Consider the following 26,228-nt stretch of genomic DNA (forward strand, 5'->3'; position numbering starts at 1 on the left):
TAAATGATAAATTAGAAATAGATGAGGAAGATACAAATGAGAGAAACAGAAAGAAGAGAGAAAGAGTGAGGTAGAGACAGAGACAGAGACAATGCTAAAGAGAGATAGAGACAGAGAGGAACTTCAGGTCAGTTTTAGCACTCACTTAGTGTACCACGTTTTCCTCTCCTATACTTTCTCTTATTAAGTCTATGCATAGTAACTTGGTCCTTCCCCTCCACACCAGCAGCCAAACCTCCTCCTTTCCCATCTATAAACTGGAGACTGACATTTGCAAAAGAGAAAGAAAAATGTAATTGACTGAATTCTGGGTTTAGAATAAGGAAGCAAAGATACGTACAAATCCTGGCTATGACACTTGCTAACTGGGTGGATTGTTAGCAAGTTACTTCCACCCTCTTAATTCCAGTTCTCTGAATTGTAAAATGGGGACCTGTGAGGCTACATTATATACCCCATAGGGTCATGCAGAGAAGGCAAATTATAAGAGCAAGTTAACATCTTAATTTTTTGTCCTGGACCCTAGTGTCAACTTTAACTATCACCCTTATCCTACCTTGAGGGAGAGGGCTGTGCAACATGACACCTGAAAAATCCACTTAGTTACTTTATAATGGTAAATCCAGATCTCTAAACCAAGTTCAGTTGAATTGTCACGAAGTCTACTGAGATTAAACAATAGCTATACACCTAATTATAAATCAAACATAAAAAAGACTGGGGTGTTTTAAAATGATGTTTAATGATATACCTTCAGCAAAGTAATTAGATATTAACTGTTTTCAAGATTTATTGGCACACAAATAAATGCCAGGAATGACGTCCCTTGGTGTGGGTGTCTAATTCTGCTAGAATGAAGTCCTGGAATATTACTTTTTATGTTTATGAGAAAAACAAAAGTTGGACAGTGAATACCCAAAGCACAGTCTGGCATGTGTTCCTGTCCAATAAAGACATGTGTTTCCATGGTGAGAATGTTTCACAGCTCTGTGGCAAAAATGTAAAATATTCTGTCCATGAGTTTGACCCAGTTATAGCCCAGTATTGGAGAAGTAGCATGGTGATACAAACACACAGTGAGTGGACTGAGAACGAGAAAGATCTGGGGTCCAGATCACATGGTGACTTTTGCCACTTATTTTTTCTCAATAAGGTCCAGCTTCTTTCTCCTCAATTTGGGAATAGTAATTTTGTACTTTACACCTCAAAACTCTGTTGTGAACAAAACACTTTGTAAGCTTGAAAGACATATGTGTATCTATCTAGCTATCTATCCTCTATCTACATATTGATACATACATGCATACATACAGATATGATTTATCGTTGTAAGGCAATTAACCAAGAAAAATATTTGAAAGTACTGGGAGTAGGTCCCAGACAGTAAATTAGTTCTCTCTATAGTATCTGGCTTAGCCAACAGAGAGTTTTCTCCATCCTCCTTCCATTTTTACTTTAAAACTTCATTAAACTTTAAAATTAAGAGTCACAAGTTTCTTCATAAATATGTTTTTATCTACTCTCATTAGACATACCCCAGCATTCTAATATTGTAAGCTATGCTGCAAAAATCCAGTTATTAGGGGGCAGTTAGGTGGACCAGCCCTGGATTCAGAAGGATCTGAGTTCAAATCTGGCCTCAGACACTTGACACTTGCTAGCTGTGTGACCCTGGGCAAGTAACTTAACCCTCATTGACCTGCAAAAAAAAGTCAGTTATTAATACTACTAAGAATACCACTTGTGCACCTAAAACCTTCACTTCTTTCCTAGAACTTCATAATCCCCAGAAATGTCTTTGGATTCCCTCAGATCACAGTACTTGTCCCTGTATACATAGCCAGGAATGGGCAATGGTCATCAGCTTTGACTAGTCTCTGGACACTCTCCATCGCATCCCATATATATGTTCTGGAATATAGCAGGCCTTCCTATTGTTCATATCATCAAGTTTCCTTGAGGCTGAGTAGAGAGGTACCAATTACCACTAGTCTTTCTTCATCTGATTTTATTTCCTTTGTTTTCTCTCTGAAACCACTCTTCCAGCCCTTCAAGGAACTCTTTATTCTCATAATAATCTAAAGAGTAGAAACCTGTGCCTCCAGTGAGATCAACTCATGTTGACCACATGCCTAGTTGTTTACCTTAGCTGGTACTCGCAGAAATTCAAGCATAGTATAGTCTCAGAAGTTCATTTTCAAATACCTTCTGTATCTTCCATACTTTCTGGAACTAGGGTTCTCTTAATTCTGTCATTCCTTTGCCTAACTCTCTTGTTTGATTGCCATGGAAAATGTATGTCTATACTGGGAGCTGGGACTTGCTGAGAGCAAACAATTGCTTGCTCAGTCAGCTTCAGTCCCTACTTAGAAGATGCTTCTTAATTTTCAAAAGCAAAGAGAAGTTGCTCCCTACTGCTATCTGTTCAAAGGCCATCAGAAAAATAATTTTCTAGCTCCTTCTCACTTGTTCCTACCTCTATATCCCATTCTCCATAATCAAACTGCAGGCCTTTTTCCTGATTTTATTATCCTTATTATATTGAGCCACAGAACTTTACATCACCTACAAAACAGTGAAATCCATTGTCCATCAATCAGCAAACATTTATTAAGTACCTACTATATGCTGAGCAGTGGGAATACAAAATGAAAAATAAAATAGACTCTACTCTCAAATAGCTCATATCCTAATGGAGAGGAAACATCTATGTGTGTATGCATGTATATGTGTATGTAAAGAATATATATGAATCAATGTAGTTTAAGAGATCATTCTAGAAGGCCATAAAAAGAGGAAAAAAGAGAAGGGCATAAGGAATGCACATTGCCTAGACTTTGACATGGTATTTTATGAGTAATCTACTGAATTATTCTTTTGATGCGTATATCATGGACAGGTAATACCAAGAAGCAATGAACTGGACCCAGAATTAAATGGGAACAGATCACAATGGATGACTTTAGGGAATTTCTGCAATGTTTTCAATGATTCCCACATTATCCTTCCTCACTTCCTACCCTATTCCATATATTTAATATCAACGTTCTCCTAGTAAAGCAATATGACTAAAATTAATTTTTCCTGTATAGTATTTTTTCCAATTACATGTAAAGATAGTTTTTGACATTCATTTTTTTTTAGTGAGGCAATTGGGGTTAAGTGACTTGCCCAGGGTCACACAGCTAGTAAGTGTTAAGTGTCTGAGGACGGATTTGAACTCAGGTACTCCTGACTCCAGGGCCAGTGCTCTATCCACTGTGCCATCTAGCTGCCCAATATTGATTTTTTTAAGATTTTGATTTCCAATTTTTTTTCTCCCTCCCTCATTTCCTTCCTTCTTCCCTAAGATGACAAATAACCTGATATAGGTTATATATGTGCAATTATATTTAACATATTTCCACATTTATTACTATACTAATGACAGGAAACATACCAAAATTTCAGGTGACCCAAAAGAAAATGGAAAGATGTCTAGTGGCTTGACTGGAACATATCACTCAGTAAACTTCAGCAAGGACATATGTGATTGGAAAACAAGTGAATTGGTCTTGCAGCTAGAATGAGGATTAAAAATAGAGTAATATGCCAAGTCCTACCCTAATATCCACAAAATATTAAAGGGAATGGATGAAAACCTCAGGTATTTGGGTGGGTCCTCTATGGAGCATCTTTGTCTAAGAATCTCCCAGAATGAAGATGTAGAAATCTGACAGTCTGCATAGATGGATAGACTGCTCACATCAGTGAGATCTTAAATCCATGAAATTATCACAGCAAGCAATCTTGTTTCCAAATAATTACCAGATTGTGTGGGTAGGAATGAGATCTACTGAAAAGGAAAAACTATATATGGTCAGGGGTAGAGAATTTTCTGATTGGGCAGACCAACATCACACTGGCCCAATTGATTGTGGGCATGCTGTACCTCTATCTCTTTCAGCAGCCATGTGGAATTGTTTTGTCATTCTAGAAGTTGGAGAAAATGAGTGGTTAGGTAATAAGTAAGCCCTTCTGGCTGAATGAGAAGGCCCATGAGAAATTACTTTTTCATTCTCACTCTCCATTATCTCTGGAAAGCTTGAGTCATGCTTTATTTCACTTTCTACTTTCCAGACATCTCCTCCACAGACACACAAACTGCCTTGTCACCATGAGAATGTCCTTTCATTGTTATCCTCTCTCTCTCCTTGCCCTAATTCTCTTCAGTACTGGAATCTTGGATACGAGCATATCAACTCTGTTATTGTGCCTCTGTGGCCCTACTCACCGCCCCTATGACCAAAATGTTCCTCCCTGACTCTCCTATGTATGTTGTCTCTTCCATTAGAATGTAAGCTTACATTGGAATGCAAGCTCCTTGAAGGCAGAACTGTCTTTGCTTTCACATTTATACTCTCAGTATGTGGCACAGAGTAATCAATTAATAAATGTCTATTTATTCAGTATTCACTGAGGACTGTGAGGCACTTAACAGAAGGCTATCTGGGTTTTTATATCTGGCTAAGATCCCAAAGCCACAGATGACTCTAGAGGGATCTAATCCCAAGGTAGAGCCAAAAGGGAATTGATTCTACTCTTTTGAAGGAAACCTCCATTCCAGTGTAAATTTTATGTTTAGTGAGAAAGGTACTAAAATGTACCTAGCTTTTGCATCTTTCAATTCTGCTCTAATTGTATTTAAATAGATTGGCAATTTCAGCTAATTTTTACTCATAGTTATTTTGAGGAGAAATTCTACTTCCAAATATATTCAAATGGAAATGTTACTTTTCTTTCTAGCTAACCACAATTTCAGAGATTCTGACTTTGAACCATGAACCATGAACCATGAACCATAACCAAAGGACCACTATTCCCCAGTTTTTGCTCCTTTTCTATCCTGTGTCTGAAATGCCTTCCATCCCATCACCTTTTGAAGCCTAACTCAAAGGCCTCCTCCTCCCCAAAATTCCATTAATTTTTGTCATAGATGAGAACTTTCATCTCAGACCTCATTTACATCTCTCTGACCTACTTAGTATGTGTCGCTATTATTGTAAATTATAGTACTTTTTTATTTGTCTTATTCTTCTGTTAGACTGTAAGGATCTGTATGTAATTTCTTATTTATCTCCCCAGTAGCCAGTGGTGCTCTGCACATAGTAGGTACTTAATGAGCATTGAGTTGAATTGAACAAAAATAAAGTATCCTCTTGTGTGCTGACCTTTCACATCCATTTTATAGAGAAAAGGGGTCTACCTATACCCATTCTAATTAATATGATCAGTAAAATGGGCATGTTAAAATTTTATAAGTAAAAACAAGATGATCTACTACTCTCTTAAATATATATGAACCTCTTTGATTGGGTCAAGAAGAGATCAGCAGTTGACTAATTAAAACACCAATCATGCCTCTTGGGAAATTTCATCTATTCAATAATATTCCAGTATAGTAGTATTGTTGTTTAGTCATTCAGTTGTGTCTGACTCTTTGTGACCCCATTTGGGGTTTTCCTGGCAAAGATACTGGGGTGGTTTTTTCATTTCCTTCTCCAGTTCATTTTACAGATGAGGAAACTGAGGAAAACAGGGTTAAATGACTTTTCCAAGGTCACCCAGTTAGTAAGTGTCTGAGAGTGAATTTGAACTCCAGTCTTCCTGACTCCAGGCCCAGCACTCTACCCAATGTGCCATCCAGATGAAATAGAATTCTGTAACTTGAAAACCCCAAGTTTGGGAGCTGAGGATTCCAGTTCCAGAGTTGGAGCTAAGTCCCTGAGAGGATTACACCTTTGTCATGCATGTATGATATTTATGAGCAGCAATACCATTGAACCCACTCTTGGCAAGGATCTGTGCATATTTGAGGAATAGTATGCCCCAGCCCTTTTTTTGGAGGTGGGATGGAGGCAGAAAGAGAATGTCTGTACCAGTTATTCCTACTACATGATCTTAGTAAATATCTCTACTAACAGCTAAGTGTGGATGACTAAATATTAATGAAAAGCACACCAGTATGGGTCTATGAGTGACATAGAACCCTAAGTAGTAGAAGTCAACCAACCCTCTGAGGACACTATTCTGTGAGTCTGAGTCTTCCTTATACTCAGTCTGGATTTCCTTTTCTTAGCTCTGACCTATTAGGCATGAAAAATGTCTCTCCGACCCTCCCTTCTCTGTCACCCCTCCCCAAGCCATTAGAAGGCACGTAGATCTATCAGTACAAATGACATTCTGCAATAAGTGGAATGGCAGCCCCCAAAGCAACTTATAAACTCAATGGTGCCGAGTCAGCACATAAAGATGACAAGCAGTCAACATTTGGCTGGTCATTTTCCACCATTAATGCAGCTGATTGTTCACTCTGTTGACCATTCTCCAAAATGATGGCAGAGATTATATCCCAACAGATCTGGGCTCACAGTTAGACTTTGATCCAGGAGAGGTTGTTTCTATCCTCAGCTTAGATGGAGCAGCTTATGAACTGTTTCTCAAATTTGGAAGAATGGAATGGGATTAGGGGCAAAGGAATTCCCTATAAACAAGCAGAGCCACAGGTCACGTTCAGTTTCTTGTTTGGCTTCCAATTTCTGCTTTGAGATGAGATATATATCATAAATCACAGAATGTTTTCACTTAAGGGGTCCTTTGTTGTTGTTCAATCATTTTCAGTCATTTCCAATTCCTCATGACTCCATTTGGGGTTTTCTTGGCAGAAATACTGGACTGGTTTACCATTTCCTTCTCCAGCTAATTTTATAGAAGAGGAACTGAGGCAAAACAGGTTAAGTGACTTGCCCAGCTTCACTCAGTAAGTATCTGAGGCTAGATTTGAACTCAGGTCTTCTTGACTCCATTACACCACCTTAAGTGATCCCTAGAGAATATCTAATCCAACCATTTTATTTTACAGATAAGAAAATTGAGACTCAGAGAAAGAAAAAGAGTTGTTCAAAGGCATGCAGCAAATTCATGACAGGGCCAAGACTAGAATCCAAGTCCCTTAAGTACCAAAGCACCAGTCTGTCTACAAAGCTTCTTAACAAACACATCTCTCCTCAGAGGGTTTCTTCTCTCATCTATCCTGCAAAGGTCTCCTTCCCTAGACTGAGGTGATCAGAAATGGTTGATTTAATTAGCCCAGTTGGGGCAAAACCATTTCACTTTCTCATTTAAAACAAAATAGCCAATGATAAAATGAAAGAGATTTGTCATGAAGTGATAGATGTAGAAGGACCTTGAGGATGGGGCCTGTTGGAGTCATCTTGAGAGATGACCTGGCGGCAGATAAATGGAGATTGTTGCTTTTAAAAGCCTCTAATTTAAAAAAATGAAAACAAAATCACCCAAGACCAAAGTGCTGGACTGAAAGCTAAAGAATTAAGTACTAGCCCAGGCTCTGTTACCAACGGGACGTGTGACCATGGACAAGTCATTTATATTCACTAGGCCTCAGTTTCCTCATCTGTTAAATGTGTTGGAGAAGGAAATGGGAAACTACTCCAGGATCTTTACCAAGAAAACCTTTAATGAGGTCCCAAAGAGTCAGACACGACTGAAATGACTGAACAATGAATCTTCTACCCAAATCAGGAACACTAAGATGTTCCCAATAAATGTCTGCAAAGACCATTCTCGAAGACATCCAATGATGAGAGCTTTGCTACCCAATAAGAACTCTTCTCTGAGTTCTAAGATAACTTCTAGTTCCTACATTCTATGTGCTTTATCTTAACGTTTTCTTTCCTAGGATTTTTCCAGTCCTAATATTATATGTTCTTTATTAAATTCCACTCAGAAAACATGAGGTGCCTACTTTATACAAGGCATTGAATTAGGAGATGAGGATGCAAAGGCAAACTTCTATAATACTGGAAGGATATGGCATGTACATTGAGAAGGAAAGAGAAAACATTTTGAGAGACTAACGTTCTATGTTCTAAAGCCTCTTCCTACTCTAACATCAGAAATTCTGTGGTTTTTTCCAGTTCTAACATTCTATGTTCTGACATTCAATTCAACTTGACAAATCACTATTAAATATTTCCTAAGTGCAAGGTCCTGTACTATGTGCCAGACATGCAGAGATGAAAAATGTCACAGTCTCTGACTAAAATGAGCATACATTCCAATAGGAATGAATATAGCATGTGTACACATCACAAAGCAGAAAGGGAGTCAGGTAGGAGAAATTTAGGAAGAAAATCATATTCAGCCAGGAAGCAGGGCACAGGAAGGCTTCATGAGTTGGGCCATAAAGAAAAGATGAACCAATAAAAGGAGGTGGATAGAATCTTCTGGAGATATGGGTGATGAAATGAAAGGCACGGGAATGAGAAAGAGGGCAGGATGAGAAGGGAAGTCAGCCTAATATGACTTGAAGGTAGAATGGATGAAAGGAATTGGATAAGACTGAAGACTTAGACTGGAGTCAGATTGTTTATGGTGAAAACCAGAGTGAGTAGTTTAAGATTTTACAAAAGGAAACAATTGCAACTTAAGACATTTACTAGATGTCTGACCCTGGGCAAATCTCTTGATTTTTATCTATCTCAGTTTCTTCATCTGTAAAACATTGATAATACAACCTAGGTTTGTTATGAGTATAAATTTAAATAGTATTTTTAAAGTGCTTAGTAAACCTTAAATTGATAACTAAATGCCATTATTATCAGTAATATTATTAATTAATTTAAATAATTTGATCCAAAGGAACTATAGCCTCAGGTAATAATAAATAGCTACTGTTTATATAGCACCTAGTATGTGCCAGGCACTTTAAAAATATTACTAAGCATTTTACAAATATTATCTTCTTTAGTCTTCAAAATCCTGAGTAGGTGAGTGCTATTATCTCCATTTTACACTTGAGGAAACTGAGTTTAAGTGACTTGCCCAAGGTCACACAGCTAATAAGTGTCTATGGCCAGATTTGGACTCAGGTCTTCCTCACTCCAGGCCTAGAACTCTATCCACTATACTACCTAACTGTCTATAGGCACGAAAATCAGTGATAGATGTGATAACTGAGACCCTCTTAGTGATATGTGAAAGATCATGGAGAATGAAAAAGATACAGTCATGACTAGAGAAGGGAAAATTTTGTAATTTTTCAAAAAGTAAGTGAATAACGTCTGAAAAGTATAGACCAGGAGACAAGATTATAAAATGAGTAGAGAGAGTATAAGAGCAACATTCACAGAAACAGAAAAGTTAGGAGAGGCAAATTTGGTCTTTGATATGTGGAAGTAAAGAATGAAGAGCTTAGCTTTATGCATGTCAAGTTTGTTGGAAGGAGAAAAGGGGACAAAGAATGGAAGGAGAGGGCCAAGTGACCATCTGGGTAAATGCAATAACCACTTGGAAATGTGGAACTGACACTATGAGAGGTTGGGGGAATGTATGTAGATTTGAAAGCCATCAACATAGAAGTGATTATTGAGGCCATGGTAATGGATGATGGAACCAAACAGGAGAGTTAAAAGAGAAAAGATTAAGATGTCTAGGATAGAATAACAAGCTTTAAGGTTCCAGAGAAAGATGTATCCTTTCCTTTTTCATATCTTCTCCCCTAGATTTAATGACACAGCACTCTCCTAGTTTATATATGTATATATACAGAGAGAGAGAGAGACTCTAGAGTATCTCTACTATATCTCTACTATTATATATTATATATACCATATATAGTTTTACACTATTATATACATATATATTCAAATGACATAGAAAAGTATGAAAAAATGACTGTTGATTTTTTGTTTGTTTGTTTTTTGTTTTTTTGGTGAGGCAATTGGGGTTAAGTGACTTGCCCAGGGTCACACAGCTAGTAAGTATTAAGTGTCTGAGGCCAGATTTGAACTCAGGTACTCCTGAATCCAGAGCCGGTGCTTTTATCCACTGTGCCATCTAGCTGCCCTTGACTGTTGATTTTAATAATTAGAAGGGTTGCTATCGGCTTTGCAGAGAGTTGTTTTAATAGAACAGTGGGAGCAGATGCCAGATTACAAAGGGTTGAGGAGCAAGTAGTTGGGGGGGGGAAGTAGAGGCAGTGAGATTAGAAAACTCTTTTTAGGAGTTTAACAGTGAAGGGTAGCTGGGACAAAGTAGAGGGTATGGTTGGATAGATTATAGAACTATAGCTTAGAAAATCACATTAAGAAAAGGTATCTGGGGGGAGTTCAAGGAAGAAATTAGTTGTTTACAAGAAGTATGAAAAGGAACTGTTTGGTTCCATCATCCATTACCATGGCCTCAATAATGGAGAAATAATGATGGAAGGTGTATGAGAGAGTTTTAAGGTCTGATCCAGCTCTAACTTTCCTGATTCTGTCCTGTAGCTACGTCTATCTCCACTGACACAGTCTCCCTTGAGTGTTCCTAGAGCCTTGAACTCTCCATCATTTATTTTTTTGCATCTGCCTGGAGCTGTTGATGTTTTTCCTTTATTGCCCTTTACCTGGGAGCATTTGTCTAGCACTTAAAATTCCTCTCCATCAATTAGTGCTTATTAGGCTGTAAGAACTTTGATTTCCCCATCAGTTTCATTAGGGAACCTTCTCAAAGGCCCCCAGAGGATAATTTGTATTACTCTCTCCATTTGACAGATGTTGAAGATGAGGCCCAGTGTGGTTATGAAGCTCCCTTCAAGGTCATGAAATAAGTCATCATCAGTGCTGCCTTCAGCACAGAGGTCCTAGTCGAAGATTTTATTCACCCACTGTGCAGTCTGGAAAATAGGGCAAGAGAAAACCAACTTTTCATTTAAGACCTACTGTGTGGTTGGCTTTAGGCTAGTTTTAAACAACCCAATCACAGATGCCTTTGTGCCACCCTTTGCTTTTAAATCATAGGATTCACATTTGAAAGGAATTTAAGAAACAATTTAACCCAACCCTTTCATTTTACAGATAAGGAAACTGAGGCCAATAAAGGTTAAATGGTTTGTTCAGAGTCACCTAAGTAGGAAGTAACAAGCCTGGGATTTGAACCTAGGCACTCAGATTCTAAACGCAGGACTCTTTCCTCTACAGCACACTGCCAGGCTAATGGGGAGAGGCTGGGGAGAGGGGAGACATATCAACTTACACTAAGGATGAGCCTCCATTGAAAGCTTGCTCCAATTATTAGTGGTTTTCTCCAGAGTATAATCTCCTTGACTGCATTATTGATTCACCCTTTCTTAATTATCCCCAGGACTGATGGAATCACATCTCTTTGTTCCTTCCTCCATATTGCTCTTTATGCATTCCTATCTCTGTACTTGGACTGATGTTACCCCACACCCACCTTTCTACTCAAAGGGCAAGCTCTCTTTCTATGCCTAGGCAGATCGTACCTCTCCAAAAATCAGTCCCTCCTCTAAGAGGTCTACTTGGAGTATCACCACCACTCCATAGAAATTATTTTCAGGGGTTCCTAATCTGTGATTTCACTAGTGTAAGGAACTCCCAGTAAGGAAACTTCTACTAAAGGAGATCTGGATCTGCTCTGAGATTCATAGATCTAGAAAGTTTCCTGAGAGAGGCTGGGACATGCCCTAAATCACATAGACACTATTGTGTCAGAGTTCATAGTTAACATAAAAGCATTGTATAAATATTATCTCATTTGTTTCCCACAACAACCCTGAGAGATAGGAGCCATTATTATCCCCATTTTACAAGTGAGGAAACTGAGGCAAAGAGAAGTCAAGTGACTTACTTACAGTCGCACTGCTAGTAACTATCTGAAGCTAGACTTGAACTCCAGTGTTCCTGATTCAAGTCTATCACTCTCTGTCCTGCACTATCTAACTGACCAAGTTTCCCGCCTCAGAGGTCAGAACTCTTTATACCTTCTATCTGAGATTACCTCTTGTGTCCACTGTCAGTACATTCTATTAGATGTACTCAATTCTCAACCCCTTGCAATCTGGCATCTGCTCTATTCAAATAACTCTCTGTGAGGTCACGAATGACTCTCTGAGAGCTAAAATCAGCAACATCCCCTGTTTCTGTCTTCCTTCTTTTCATTTGACCATATGGACTAGCCTTTCCTTCCTGATATCTTCTTGTCCCTTAGCTTTAATGACACAGCACTTTGTCTCCTACTTCTCTGACCACGCCTTCTCTGAAATGAGAGTCCCATGAGGGCAGGCACAGCTTTTGCCTTTCTTCATACCCTGGGTGTTTTTCCCAGTGTCTGGAAAATGCTTATGAAATGCTTGTTGAATAATTGATTATGCCAGCCTGCCTCATTTATAGATGATAATAGCTGACAATTAGACTGTGTTTTATAGACCTTGATAGGTTGTAAAGCACTTTACATGCATTATCTAGTAAGGGATCTACCCAGCCAAAGATCATAGAAGATAGAAGTGGAAGAACATAAGAGGTCCTCCACTCCAACCCTCTTAAAAGTTGTGGAAATTGAAACCTAAAGCCTTTTCCTGTGTCACATTGCTGTTGTTTGTCCTTTGTTCTTTTTTTTTTGGGGGGGGGGGTGGGGGGACAGGGCACTGAGGGTTAAGTGACTTGCCCAGGGTCACACAGCTAGTTAAGTGTCAAGTGTCTGAGGCTGGATTTGAACTCAGGTCCTCCTGAATCCAAGGCCAATGCTTTATCCACTGTGCCACCTAGCTGCCCCCGTCTTTCGTTCTTGAAGAGGATCGTCCCATTGAGAAGGAGATGTTGTTACTTGCAAGTGAATTGGGTTTAAGTGAGGGAGGGCCATGCAAAGTCACCAGACTCACTCTCTCCTCCAGAGCCATCTCGGTCCAGTGGCAAGATATGGATCAGGACAGCTGAAGATGGTTCCACATGCAGTGGGAGGCCTTGGCCTTTTTAAAGCTAGGGTCTTTCCCAGGTCTCAGTTTGTTTGAGGCAATACCCATTCAGTCATTAAGAATAGGAAAAGTGAGGCAAAGAATGGTCTTCTTTACCTGGTCAAAATAAAATAAAATAAGTCTGAAGGGGAAAATACTTAGGATTTTCTAGCCAAAACAGACACAATTGCTATTGACACTCATTCTGAGCCACTGGGATCCAAACAACGACCAAGTGAAGCTTGGGTTGGGACATATTGTCAGCTAGTCAATAAGAGCCAGAGTTATTACAGCAAACCAAAGAACTAGGATTTGAAACCAAGTCCTTTGATTTCAAATTCAGCATTTTTTTCATTATACTTTTAACTATGCTTCTGGATCAAAAACCAAGTATCACGAGGAACTAGGGCTTTGCCCTAGTGTACCAACCTCCAGGAAGGGGGCTTCCTTTCATGTCAATTCCTTCAGTGTGAGATTTTTGGAATTCTTGGATGGGTGGAAGACCACTGTGGGAACAAAGCGCACACAGCAGTGTCAGAGGCTTAGGGGAAGGAAGGGTGACCCCCTCCAACTACTGCCTGTCTCCTGGACAGCCTGGGCTGCTGTCCACAAAGTTTCTCATCACTTTCAAAGCCTACCACTTCTCTTGTCACTACTAGCCCTACTGCACTGAATTTGGATGGAGTACTTACCTACTTCTAGACCTAAGAATAGAAACATCAGAGTTCCCAGGATCAGTGGCTGATGCAGCAGTGATGACACCTGGGATTGAGGTATGCTGGGCCTTCTGTCTCCCTATTGTCATCTCACTATTAAATTTTCCCCAATTGCCAGAATGGCCAGTTATAGTTCTACACTGATTCACAACACAGCATTCATTACATATTGCTCTGGATTAGTGAGTGATTATATGTATTACTACTATTCTGAGTTATAGTTATGTAAAATATGGTAATACTACATCAGATATATATTTTAAAGATCACTAAAAAGTCCCTTCTCTCTCCCAACTGAGTTATGAGCTACCTGTTGCAGATAGAAGACACCTTAGAGACCACCCAGCCAAACCCCCTCATTTTATGAGGACAACTGACCCTTACAATGGCAATGATTAATCCAAGGTCACAAAAACCATGGGTCTCTGAATCATCATTCAAACTCAAGTTGTCTATGCATAAATTCACTATGCTTTCCATGGTCCAACATTCCATTCCCAGGCAGGCTGCTTGCCCTGTGTACTAAAAGATCAGGTGTAGAGACCCTCAGCAAAATGAAGGAGGGCAAAGTGCTGAGGTCTTGGTCAAGTGCAGTCAGATGTCAAAAGGAGAAGGTAGGAGTAGGATGAGAAAAAATGAGAGCTCTGACAAGGGCCAGGGTACAGTTCCTTAGAGAAGGGAGGAAAAGCAGCCAGAATCTTAATGTATCTCTTGCTAAAAATATTTTTGGAGACGTCAGATTCATTATGTATTTGCTATTATTAGGCTGACTTTTAATATTCATCCTTTCATCTCCTGGGTTCCTGAATACAGGTTCAGAATGTCTCACATCCTATGCCAGCTGTAAGTCAGACTAGGAATCTTACTGGGTGTGACAGGGCTCCTTGTTAAAACACAAGGTTATTGAGGGGAAGCATTCAGAATAGGAGGACCCCCCCCCAGGCTCCAGCCCAGGAAAGCAAGGCCTTTTGGCTTTGGGGAATGTCGGGTATTTTCCTACCTATGAAGTAATTTTGAATCATAGTAGTGGTATCATTTAGATTTTCTTCTGTTGTGTCTTTTTCTTTTCTCTTTGTAACTTGCCTCCAAAACAGGTGGCTGGGTATCTGCCAGGCTGATAGATGTCACCTTAGAGAGCAGTGAAGCTGAGGTTTCATTTTCTCTTTTCTCTATTTTACAAACATGAAATAAGCTTCTAGGTTATGCAAAGCAAAGTGCCATAATCAAAAGGAGGCATGGAGATGTGGGAGCATTAGCTAAGACACGGCAATTTGCTATCTAGTAGGACCCTCAACAATTCAACACAAGAAGCATTTATTACAGTGAAAAACACTACAAAGGGGGTTACTAGGGATGAAAAGATGGGGTAAAAAGATACAACAGTTATAGGATCATAGATTAGGGCTGTTGTTCGTCCTTCATTCTCAAAGAGGACCATGACATCAAGGTGATATAATGACCTGCAATGAATTGGATTTTTAAGTGAGGGAGGGCTGTGCAAGGTCACCAACCTTACTCTCTTCTCTGGAGCCATCTGGGTGCAATGGCAAGATATATATCAAAATGACTGGAGATGGCCCTGGATGTTTAAGGCAGTTGGGGTTAAGTGACTTGTCTAGGATCACACAGTTAGTGAATGTCTGAAGTGAGATTTGAACTCAGATTCTCCATACTTTAGGGCTAGAATGGAATTTAGTAGTCTTGTAGTCCAACCCTTTAATTTGCAGATAAGAAAACTGAGGCACAGAGAAATAAATAAATTTGTCCAGGGGAAGAAACACAGCTAATAAAAGTGTCTTAAGCTGAATTCAAACTCAGATCTTTCTGACTCTAAGTCCAGCATTCTATCCACTTCAATAGCAAATAATGCGTGCTATGTTCAGAGAACTTACAGTCTAATGAGGAAATATGACATGTAAACAAATAAACCTTATACAAGGTAAAATAATGAAATAATAATAATAATAATTACCATTTCCTTAATGTTTAACATGTACATGGTACAGTATACATATTATCTCATTTGACCCAACAATAACTCTTTAAGGTTGATACTACAGGCATTATTTTCTCCATTTTATAGATAAGGAAACTGAGGCCCAAAGAGGCAAGATGCTTTGCTCAGTCAGACAACTAAGTGTCTCAAGAATAATTCAATCCTAGATCTTCCTGATTCCAAGTTCATGAACCAGGCATAGTATTCTTAAAAAGATTAGAGGAAGGAAATATCACTTTGATGACGTTAATCATCTACACCATTATTGTTATCACCACCACTACTACCACCATCACCACAATCATCATCACCATCATTGACAATAACAGCATCATTATAGCTAGCATTTATATAATATGGATAGTCCAGCCTCCCTCCAAAATAGAAAGAGAACCGGCCCTTGAATTAGAAGGCCTGAGTTAAAATTCAACTTCTAATACTTAATATCTGTGTGACCTTGGGCAAGTCACAATTTTCCCGGGTCTCAATTACCTCATCTGTATAATAAGGGTATTGAACTTCTAGCTTTAGACTTATTGTAATTCAATTCAATAAGCATTTATTAAGTACCAACTGTAGATGAGGCACAAAGCTAAGCTCTGGAATTTTTGTTGCTGTTTTTCAGTTGTGTCCAACTTTTTGTGACCCCATTTGGAGTTTTCTTGACAAAAATACTGGAATGGCTTGCCCTTTCTTCTCATTTTGCAGATGAGGAAAGTGAGGCAAATAGGCTTAAGTGACTTTCCCAGAGTCACACAGCTAGTAAGTATCTGAGGTCAGATTTGAACACAGGAAGATGACTTTTCCTGACTCCAGGCCCAGTACCATCCACTGTACCATCTTGCTACCCCCAAAGCTCTGGGAGACAAATAAAAAAAATAGTTTCCAGCCCTGTAGAAGCTCACAATCTAATGGGGGAATACAAGACACAAAAGGAAGCTCAAAAGTGGTTACAAGGCAGGGAGAGGATCACCAGGGGGTATCATATTCCATGTTGTTGAAATCAGTCAAAGCTGATGATGCAAAGTGGAGAGTTACTTGGAAAGTTCAATTCCAGCATTCCATAAAGGAAGACTTAGGGAAGAGCTTGATACTTTTCCTTCCAGCTCTCCAATCAGAAGAGAGAGATAACTAAGGGAGTTGAGAATGTATCAAATATCAAAAAATAGTGAATCAATTGGCATGGTGATGATATTTCAAGTTATCATCATCATCATTATTATTCTGTATAGAGCATGATATTCTACCAAGCAGAATCATTGATGGGAAATGGAGAGTTTGATCCTATGATCACACAAAGTAATTTCAAATGATAAGGACATCAACATCAGAGAGAACCAGGAAAGATCTCGTGTAGGAGATAGGGCCCAAACTATGCTTATAAGGAAGTTAGAGGTTCTGTGAATCAAAGGCAATGGAGAAAGTATAGTCTAGACATTCAAACCACCTATACAAATTCACAGAGCTGAGAGATAGAATGCCACAAACAGGAAATAGCTAGCAATCCAGTTTGTAACAGAATTGTGAAAGGAAGTAATGGGAAGAGTCTAGAAAGTTAGGTTGAAATCAAATTGTGAAGAGCCTTCAATTTTATTTTAGAGACATAAGGGAGTCATTGGAAATTTTTGAGTGGGTGGATTGGTAGGGTTAACATGGACCGACCTGTGGTTTAGGAATGTCAACTACATGGAGGATGGATTAGAGAAGCCAAAAGAATAGTTGGGAGGATTTTGTAATATTCTCAAGATATGACAAGGGCCTCTACTAGGATAGAGTTTGAGGGAATAGATAGAATAATAGATGGATAGATAGATAGATAGATAGATAGATAGATAGATAGATAGATAGATAGATAGATAGATAGATGATAGATAAATGAATGGATGGTTGGATGGATGGATGCATGGATTGAAAGATAGAGGGAGAGAGATTAGATAGATAGATAGATAGATAGATAGATAGATAGATAGATAGATAGATAGATTAGTAGATCATTTAAACTTGCATCACATTCCAGGTACTCTGCTAAGTGCTGGAAATAAGACCAAAACCAAGCAATAGAGTCCCTGCTCTCAGGGGAGTTCAGAGAAACCTGTAAGGACTTGCATGAATTGATGATGAGTGAGATGAGCAGAACCAGAAGAACATTGTACACAGTATCATCAACATTATGTGTTGATCAACTATGATAGATTTGATTCTTCTCAACAATATCATGGTACAACAAAGTTCCAAAAGATTCATTATGGAAAAGGCTCTCCAAATCTAGAAAAAAAAAAAGAACTGTGGAATATGGATGTGGATTGAACCATACTATTTCTTTTGTTTTTGTTTTGTTTTTCCTTCTTGCTGATTCTTCTCTTATAGCATGACTAGTGCGGAAATATGTTTGGTGTTATTGTACATATGTGACCTATATTGGCGTGCCTGCTGTCTTGGGGAAGGGGGAGGAAGGGGAAGGAGGGAGAAAAATTTGAAATTAGAAATCTTATAAAAACAAATGTTGAAAACTGTCTCTACATGTAACTAGAAAATAATAAAATACTTTTATAAATTAAAAAAGTGTCCCTGCTCTAAATGAGCTTACATTCTAATAGGGAAGGGGATGTGGAAAGTTAGAAAAGGGGAAAGTTACTCTTATAGTAGTATGACTGGAGAAAGCCCAGAAGAGCAATTCACTAAAGTAAGCTCAAAAGCTTATATAAATAGGGCAGCTAGGTGGTGCAGTGGATAGAGCACTGGCCTTGGATTCAGGAGGACCTGAGTTCAAATCCAGCCTCAGACACTTGACACTTGACACTTAACTAGCTGTGTGACCCTGGGCAAGTCACTTAACCCTTATTCCCCTGCAACAACAACAAAAAAAGCTTATATAAAGCTTTAATAAGCTCAAAACTAGCTTATAAAAGGCCAGGGTGGCTCCAAGAGCCATTCTGTTCTCAATTTTTAAACTTTTTATTTAAAGTTTTGAGTTCCAAACTCTATCCCTCTCTCATTCCCTCCCTCCTTACCCTTCCCCCCTCCCTGAGGTGGTAAGCAATCATATATAGGTTATACATGTCCAATTATGTAAAACATTATCATATTAGTCATTTTATATAAAAAGACTCAAGTAAAAAAAAAAGAAAGCAAAAAATAGCATGCTTCAGTCTGTGTTCAATCAATATCAGTTCTTTCTCTGGATGTGGCTAGTATGCTTTATCATGAGTCCTGTGGGATTGTCTTGGATCATTGTATTGCTGAGAGTAGTTAAGTCATTCACAATTGTTCATCGAACAATAATGTTGTCATTGTGCACAATGTTCTCCTGGCTCTGCTCACTTCAGTATACATCAGTTCATATAAGTCTTTCTAGGTTTTTCTGAAATTATCCTGCTTGTCATTTCTTATAGCATAATAATATTCTATTAAAATCATATGCCATAGCTTCTTTAGTCATTCCCCAATTAATAGGCATTCCTTCAATTTCCAATTCTTAGCCACCACAAAGAGTTCTTATAAATATTTTTGTACGTTGTTTTCCTTTTTTATTTTTCATAGTTACTATTGTTAACTGTTTCCCTCTATCCTATTCCCTTGCCCATGATATTTACTCTATTATCTATCTTCTTTCACCCTATCCCTCCTCAAAATGGATTTGCTTCTGACTGCCCCCTCCCCCAATCTGCCTTCCCTTTTTTCACCCCTCCCTCCTTATCACCTTCCCCTCCTACTTTCCTGAAGGGTTAGATAGATTACTCCACCCAATTGAGTGTTATTCCCTCCTTGAGCTAATTCTGATGAGACTAAGGTGTTTAAGCCAATTCTGATGAGTGTAAGGCTCATTCACTGTATTCACTGCCCTATCTCTCTCCCCCACTCCATAAGCCCTTTCCTTTTTCTTTCATGGGGGATTTCACTCCATTCTAACTCTCCCCTTCCCCTTCCCCCAGTGCAATCCTCTCATCCCTCAATTTTACCCTAAATATATCATCATGGGGCAGCTAGGTGACACAGTGGACAAAGCATCCACCCTGGACCCAAGAGGACCTTAGCCAAAATTCGGCCCCAAACACAACCCACTGCTCAACCTTCAGCAAGTTACCAAACTTAGACCACTCCACAAAAAAAAAGATAAACAAAAAAATAATGTTTTACAGATATCATCCCTTCATTATCAATTCCTACCTATATCCTCTGTCTAAATTTATTTCTATCATCTGCCCTAATACTGAGAAATTTCTTATGAGTTAGACATATCATCTTTCCATGTAGGAATGTAAGCAGTTTAACCCTTTAATATACCTCTTTATTTCTTTTTCCTGTTTACAATTTTATGCTTCTCTAGGGTTTGTATTGAAAAGTCAAATTTTCTATTCAGTTTAGGTCTTTTCATCACAAATACCAGAAAGTCCTCTTTTTCTTTGAAGTCCCATTTTCCCCCTGAAAGATTATACTCAGTTTTACTAGATAGGTGATTATTGGTTGTAATCCCAATTCCTTTGCCCTCTGGAATATCATAGTCCATGCCCTCTGATCCTTTAATGTAGAAGCTGCTAGATATTCTGCTATCCTGACTGTGGCTAAACAGTACTTGAATTGTTTCTTTCTGGCTGTTTGCAATATTTTCTCCTTGACCTGGGAGCTCTAGAACTTGTCTTTGACATTCCTGGGAGTTTTCATTTTAAGATTTCTTTCAGGAGGTGATTGATGAATTCTTTCAGTTTCTATTTTACCTTCTACTTCTAGAATATCAGGGAAATTTTCCCTGACAATTTCCTGGAGGATGATGTCTAAGCTCTTGTTTTGATCATGGTTTTCAGGTAGTGCAATAATTTTCAGATTATCTCTCCTGGATCTATTTTCCAGGTCAGCTGTTTTTCCAAGGAGATATTTCATATTGCCCTCTATTTTTATTCATTTGTATTTGCTTTATTGCATTTTGATTTCTCATAAACTCACCAGCTTCTATTTGCCCAATCCTAATTTTTAAGCAATAATTTTCTTCAGAGACTTTTTGTACCTCCTTTTCCATTTGGCCAATTTGGATTTTCAAGCTGTTGACTTTTTTTTTCACGACCCTCCTTCATCACTCTCATTTCTCTTTCCATTTTTCTCTCTACCTCTCTTACTTTTCCCTCTACCTCTCTTACTTTATCTTCAAAGTCCTTTTTGCGTGCTTCTATGGCCTAAGACCAATTCATATTTTTCTTGGAAGCTTTAGGGGGCAGCTAGGTGGCACAGTGGATAAATCATAGGCCCTGGATTCAGGAGGACCTGAGTTCAAATCCGGCCTCAGATACTTGACACTTACTAGCTGTGTGACCCTGGACAAGTCACTTAACCCCCATTGCCCTGCAAAAAACAAGGAAGCTTTCGACATAGGAGCCCTGATGTTGCCATCATCTTCTGAGGGTTCACCTTGATCATCCTTGTCACTAAATAAACTTTCTATGGTTTGCATCTTTCTCTGTCTACTTATCTTGCCCGTATTTTACCTGACATTTAACTCCTTCTTAAAGTGGGACACTGCTTCCAGGATGTACTGTCCCAAACTTCAGGGGGTCTAAGGTGGTACAATTTAATTAGAGGCAGGTTCTTCACTGGCCTGGCCTGTTATCTGGTATATAGATAACCCCAGGCCAACCTGCTAATTAAACAGGCAACAAAACTTTGTGTGCTGTGGTTGTTAGCTCTGACAAGTCTTTGCCCCTCCCCAAACTGGGCCACCACCACTTGAGTCTACTTCCTGGTTCCCAGCAGGGGTGAAACACTCAAGTTCCACCTACAGCCAGCAGAGACCCCAATAATCTCCTCCCAGCCAACCACTCAGCCCTCTCATCAGACCATAACCTTAGTTTCAGAAGATGCTGGCACTGTACCTGATTCAGAGGCTCTTAGGGTCTCTTTCTCTGGTTTTGGCCTGCCTGGGACAGTATCTGTGTCAGTGTGACTCTGCGGATGAGCTCCACTCCTGCCTTGGCAAAGCAGCCCCCTCCTGCTGATCTTCTAAGCTGTCTTTGGCTGGAAGATGATCTCAGCCCATTCTTTAATGTGTTCTGCTGCTCCAGGAATTGTCCTATGGCATTATTTGGAGGTTTTTTGGAGTAGTCATGTCATGAGTTCCAAGAGCTTCCATTCCATTCTCAATGGAGGAAAGAATAGAAAATATGGTCAGAGTGGAGTCAAGTAGAGATATCATGGCTGGAGATGTCTCAGAAGTGGGGAGAAAAAGGAGGATGTGGGAACTGCAAAATGTGTCATCAAGGAAGAATTGACAAGATTTAACACCTGATTGGGAAGGATGTTGGTGCCAGGGTGAAGAGTCTTCTCACAAAGATATATGATTCTCCCTGTAGTTAACTGGTTTGGTTCATCATTACCTAGAACAGTTTATCTTTATTACAAAGTCAGAGAAATCATTTGTACTTACTGATTCATCTAGATTATTTATAAAGAAGTTAAATGACTGGTCCTGTAACTAGTCCCTGAGGAATAGCATTTTTTATAGTTTTCTATACAAGAGAGTGGCAGTTTATCCCCACCCATTGTTTTTTGTTGTTTTTTTGTTTGTTTTTTTGTTTTTTGAGCACATTTTCTATCCCTGGAAAAACAGTTCCTCAAACCCATGCTCACATTGGCTCATTTCTTTAAAAAAATAGTATTCCATAGCCTCTGTTTGAAATTTGGGGAAAGTTTCCATTCATTATCCATTGAGAGAAGGGAACTTTCTTAAACACTGCTATCTGGGTCATTGAATATATCCCCTTCAGGGAACTTTCAATTTAACTGGGAGAGACTGAATGAACACAGGAAAGACACTTGAGAACTGTTGCCAAGAAATGGACAAATAAGTGAAACAGTTCCCTACAATTTTTCCTGCCATTCCAGTCATTGGAAGGAAAGGGGTGTGTTAAAAAAAAAAATAGCAGTTTTAGCTGAATCATTTGAGAGTCAAGCGCATGTTACTGAAGCAGTTTTTTGAAGGACTGCCCTTTTGGGGAGGAGACCGCAACGAAGGGCCGTGCGCCTGCTGCTGACCGGAAAGTGTGGCCAGGCATGCTGTACTTCCAGGACGCCAACTTAAAACTGAGAGTGGGAACAGAAGTTCACTCTCTGCTTTCAGTCTTGCACACACTGGCTTGATGGTGCACGCTTTGGTGATCGGCTCTGGTTCTCGGCCTGGCAGGCAGTTTGGGGATTTGGTGAGTTTTATAGACTAAGCTTAGATCTAGGATTATTCATTTGTATTTCTACTTTCCTATTTCCCTAATCAGTATCACCTGTAATCCCTCACTGGTTAAAGCTCAAAGGCTTCTTTTTCTTACTGGTCTGGGAGATATATAAGGGAAAAGTTAAAAGAAGAGTTTAATGATATTATATATCCAATTTTAAATCTCACAGAGGGGAGGAGTAGGAGAGAAGGAAGAGATAAGAGGAAAAAAGAGAGGAAAAGAAGGATAATGGATTGAAAACTGGCAAATCAACCAGAGAGCCAGTCCATCTTGCATCCCTCTGCTTCAACCTTGTTCTTCTTATTATTATTTCAAAAATGGTGCCCTGCTGGAGGCAATTAGGTGGCACAGTGGATAAAGCACTGGACCTGGATTCAGGAGGACTTGAGTTCAAATACAGCCTCAGAAACTTGACACTTATTAGCTGTGTGACCCTGGGCAGGTCACTTAACCCTCATTACCCTGCAAAATAATGGTGCCCTGCCAAGCTTCAAACTCAAATTATTCCCACCATCTCCAACCTTCACTTCTACTCACATACTGCTAAAAGAAGCTGATGAAAATCAAGAAAGCATGCTGTGACAGGGTCTACTGAAAATTTATATTAGATTATTTCAACTGGGACTTGACTGTGGCAAAGAAATCCTCTTATACATCCCTAATTGATTCACCACAGTGGTTTTTCCAAGCCATTTTGTCCTTCCTCAAACCACTCAAGGCTCCTATCCTCTACACACACACTCTCTCTCAGCTGAGAACCTTGCCTCATATTTCACTATAAATTCCTTCCTCTTCATATCACATCCCTCAGATTCCTTCCCCTCACTAACCTCTCTTTCACTCGTCTCAAATGAAGAAGTGGCACTTCTCTTTGCCAAGGCAAACACCTATACATACACAAGTCATCCCATTTCATCCCATCTTTTCCAGAAGATTGGTCCATCTATCATTTCAGGTTGCAGTGAGTTCAAAAGAGAGGGAGAAGAAATAAAATGGGGGCACTAATTATAGATGGCCTTCTAGAAGAGTCTAGGCATGAAAAGAAGAGGAGATCTAGGACAAAAGCTAGCAGGGATAGATGGATCAAATGAGGATTTTTTTGAGAATGGAGGATACATGAGCATGTTTGTAGGCAGCAGGAAAGTAGATGACAGGGAGAGACTAATAGTGAGAGAGTACTGATGATAGATGGGGCTATCTGCTGGAAAAAATGGGATGAAATGAAATATTCCATCTTGATGTGAAATAAAAAGGAGGGAAGAAGAAGGAGCTCTCCTTCCATGGCCTGGCCATCTCTGGGTATTGCTGAGGTAGGGTGGAGGAGTGAATGATGGAAAATCTGGAAGTTGTAGAATGGGAGTTAGGGCATTAGGGAATATCAATATACATTGAAGTTGGTGAGGAAAGACTTTGAGATAGTCACTGAACTCTGAGAAAAGAGCATATGAGAAGTCATTAGATAAGTCAACAGAATTTTGATTGGATAATAAATGTGGATTGAATAAAATTCAAAGAAGTTATTGAATGATTATGGTGAAAGTTTGGAATGATAAAGGCCTGGAATTCCAGTAGCAGTGAGGAACAAGGAGTATTCCAACTCCATACCATGACCAGTGTATGTTGTGTGGGGGGGGTGGGGAGGTGGGGAGGGTTATGAGTGAGTATTAGTGAAAGTATAATCAGTGATGGAAGGGGAGGACAGGGAAGATGTGTCATCAAGAGAGAGTATGGTCTCTGTGACTGGAAGAAGATGAAAGAAGTTAGAAAAGAAATGGCTTAAGATGAACAAAAGTTTGTTTCCTACGAAGCAGGTATTCCAGAGGTCACAGTGCAAAGGGTGGGTAGCTTTATAGTAGGGCACTGGAATGAGAATAAGGGAGCAAGTAGTGGGGGATGGGAGTTTGACAGCTAGGTAGAAAGGACTTAATAAAATCATCTCCTTGAAAGTGTTAAAATAATTTTAACATATTGAGACCTTATTTTCACTTTAAGAGACCTTTCCTGAGACCAAGAAATTAATCTGCAATGAAACTTTTTCAAATAAGTGGGGTAGATATTTTGGGGAGAGCATCTTCTTAAGTCTTTGCCTCCAAATCATTCTCCAGATGAAGCTACTCCTTTTACTTTTTCATTATGGCCAACCCTGCTCTCTATGTTTTCCTTGTCCCATGTTAATAGCAGTTATACAAATCAATCAGTCCTTTAAATCAGAAATGCTCTTACATATGATCAGCAGAGGACTTCTTCCTTCTACCCTATAATATCTCATTATAAAGAATACCCAAAAAGTATTGGGTATTATGCCAAATTCAAAAAACCAAAGGATGTATTCAAATTTTTCTTACCAACTCCCTCCTCATTCCTCTCCAGCTGGATGAACAAAAATAAAAGGGGACATAATTGTGTTCTCTGACCTGCTACTTCTCTTTATCTGTTTGTCTGAACTCATTTCTGAATTAAAAGCTGGGCTCAGGAAAGACAACAGCTGGGTGAATGGTTTTAGTCAGGCTCTGGTATCTGTCCCAGACCATTAAGTTCATTTTAGGACTATGCAGCTTTTCAAGAGAGGATAATGATGAAGAAAAAATAAACACAGTAGTATTTTTTAAGGTTCTAGTTGATATTTTGTCTAGTCCTTTGAAAATTAAAAACATGAGATTGGAAAGCATGAGTTTGGAGCAGTATTTTTAAACACCATCATTTAGTTGAAGTGCATATGTAAATGTGTAATAATAGCTAGCATTTAGATAGCAATTTAAGGTTGCCACTGGACTTCGATGACTCAGGGAAAGAGACTAAGGCTGATGATTTTGTGCAACTCTGCCTCACTTTAATCCAGTTCACTCATAAATCAAGTTTTCACTCCAGGTCATTGGTCCCCTTAAAAAAAATAAGGATAAACAAAAACAACAAAGTGCTTTACAAATATAATCCCCTTATACCCTTAAAACAACCCTGGGAGGTAGGGGCTATTATTATTCTCATTTTATAGATTGTGAAACAGACAGACAGAGGTCAGGTGACTTTGCCCAGGTTCACATAGCTAGTAGTTCTGAAGCTGGGTTTGAACTCAGGTCTTCCTGACTCCAGGCTCAGCACTCTATCCACTAGGCTACTTAGCTGCCTATATGTGTATATGAGTGTATGTGTGAATGTATGCATGTGTGTATGTACATATGTATGTATGCATTTATGTGTGCATTGTGTAGTATATTTTGTGCCCTGTGTATGTACATGCATTTTGTGTAGGTATGCCTATAAATACAAACACACATGTACACATGTGTATATATGTATGTGTAAAAATACACATACTATGGATATAGATATAGACAACATTTTATCCACCGAGCCACCTAACTGCCTCCTGACACATAGTAAGTGTAATCCTTACTTCTTTCTTCCCTTCCTTCTTCTCTTCCTCTCTTCCTTCCTTTCTCTCTCTCTCTCCTCTTCCCTCCTTCCTTCCTTTTTCCTTTCCTCCCCTTCTTTTTTCTCCCTCCTTCCCT

Source organism: Dromiciops gliroides, chromosome 1, assembly GCF_019393635.1.
Source record: "Dromiciops gliroides isolate mDroGli1 chromosome 1, mDroGli1.pri, whole genome shotgun sequence".
In the NCBI taxonomy this organism is placed as follows: Eukaryota; Metazoa; Chordata; class Mammalia; order Microbiotheria; family Microbiotheriidae; genus Dromiciops; species Dromiciops gliroides.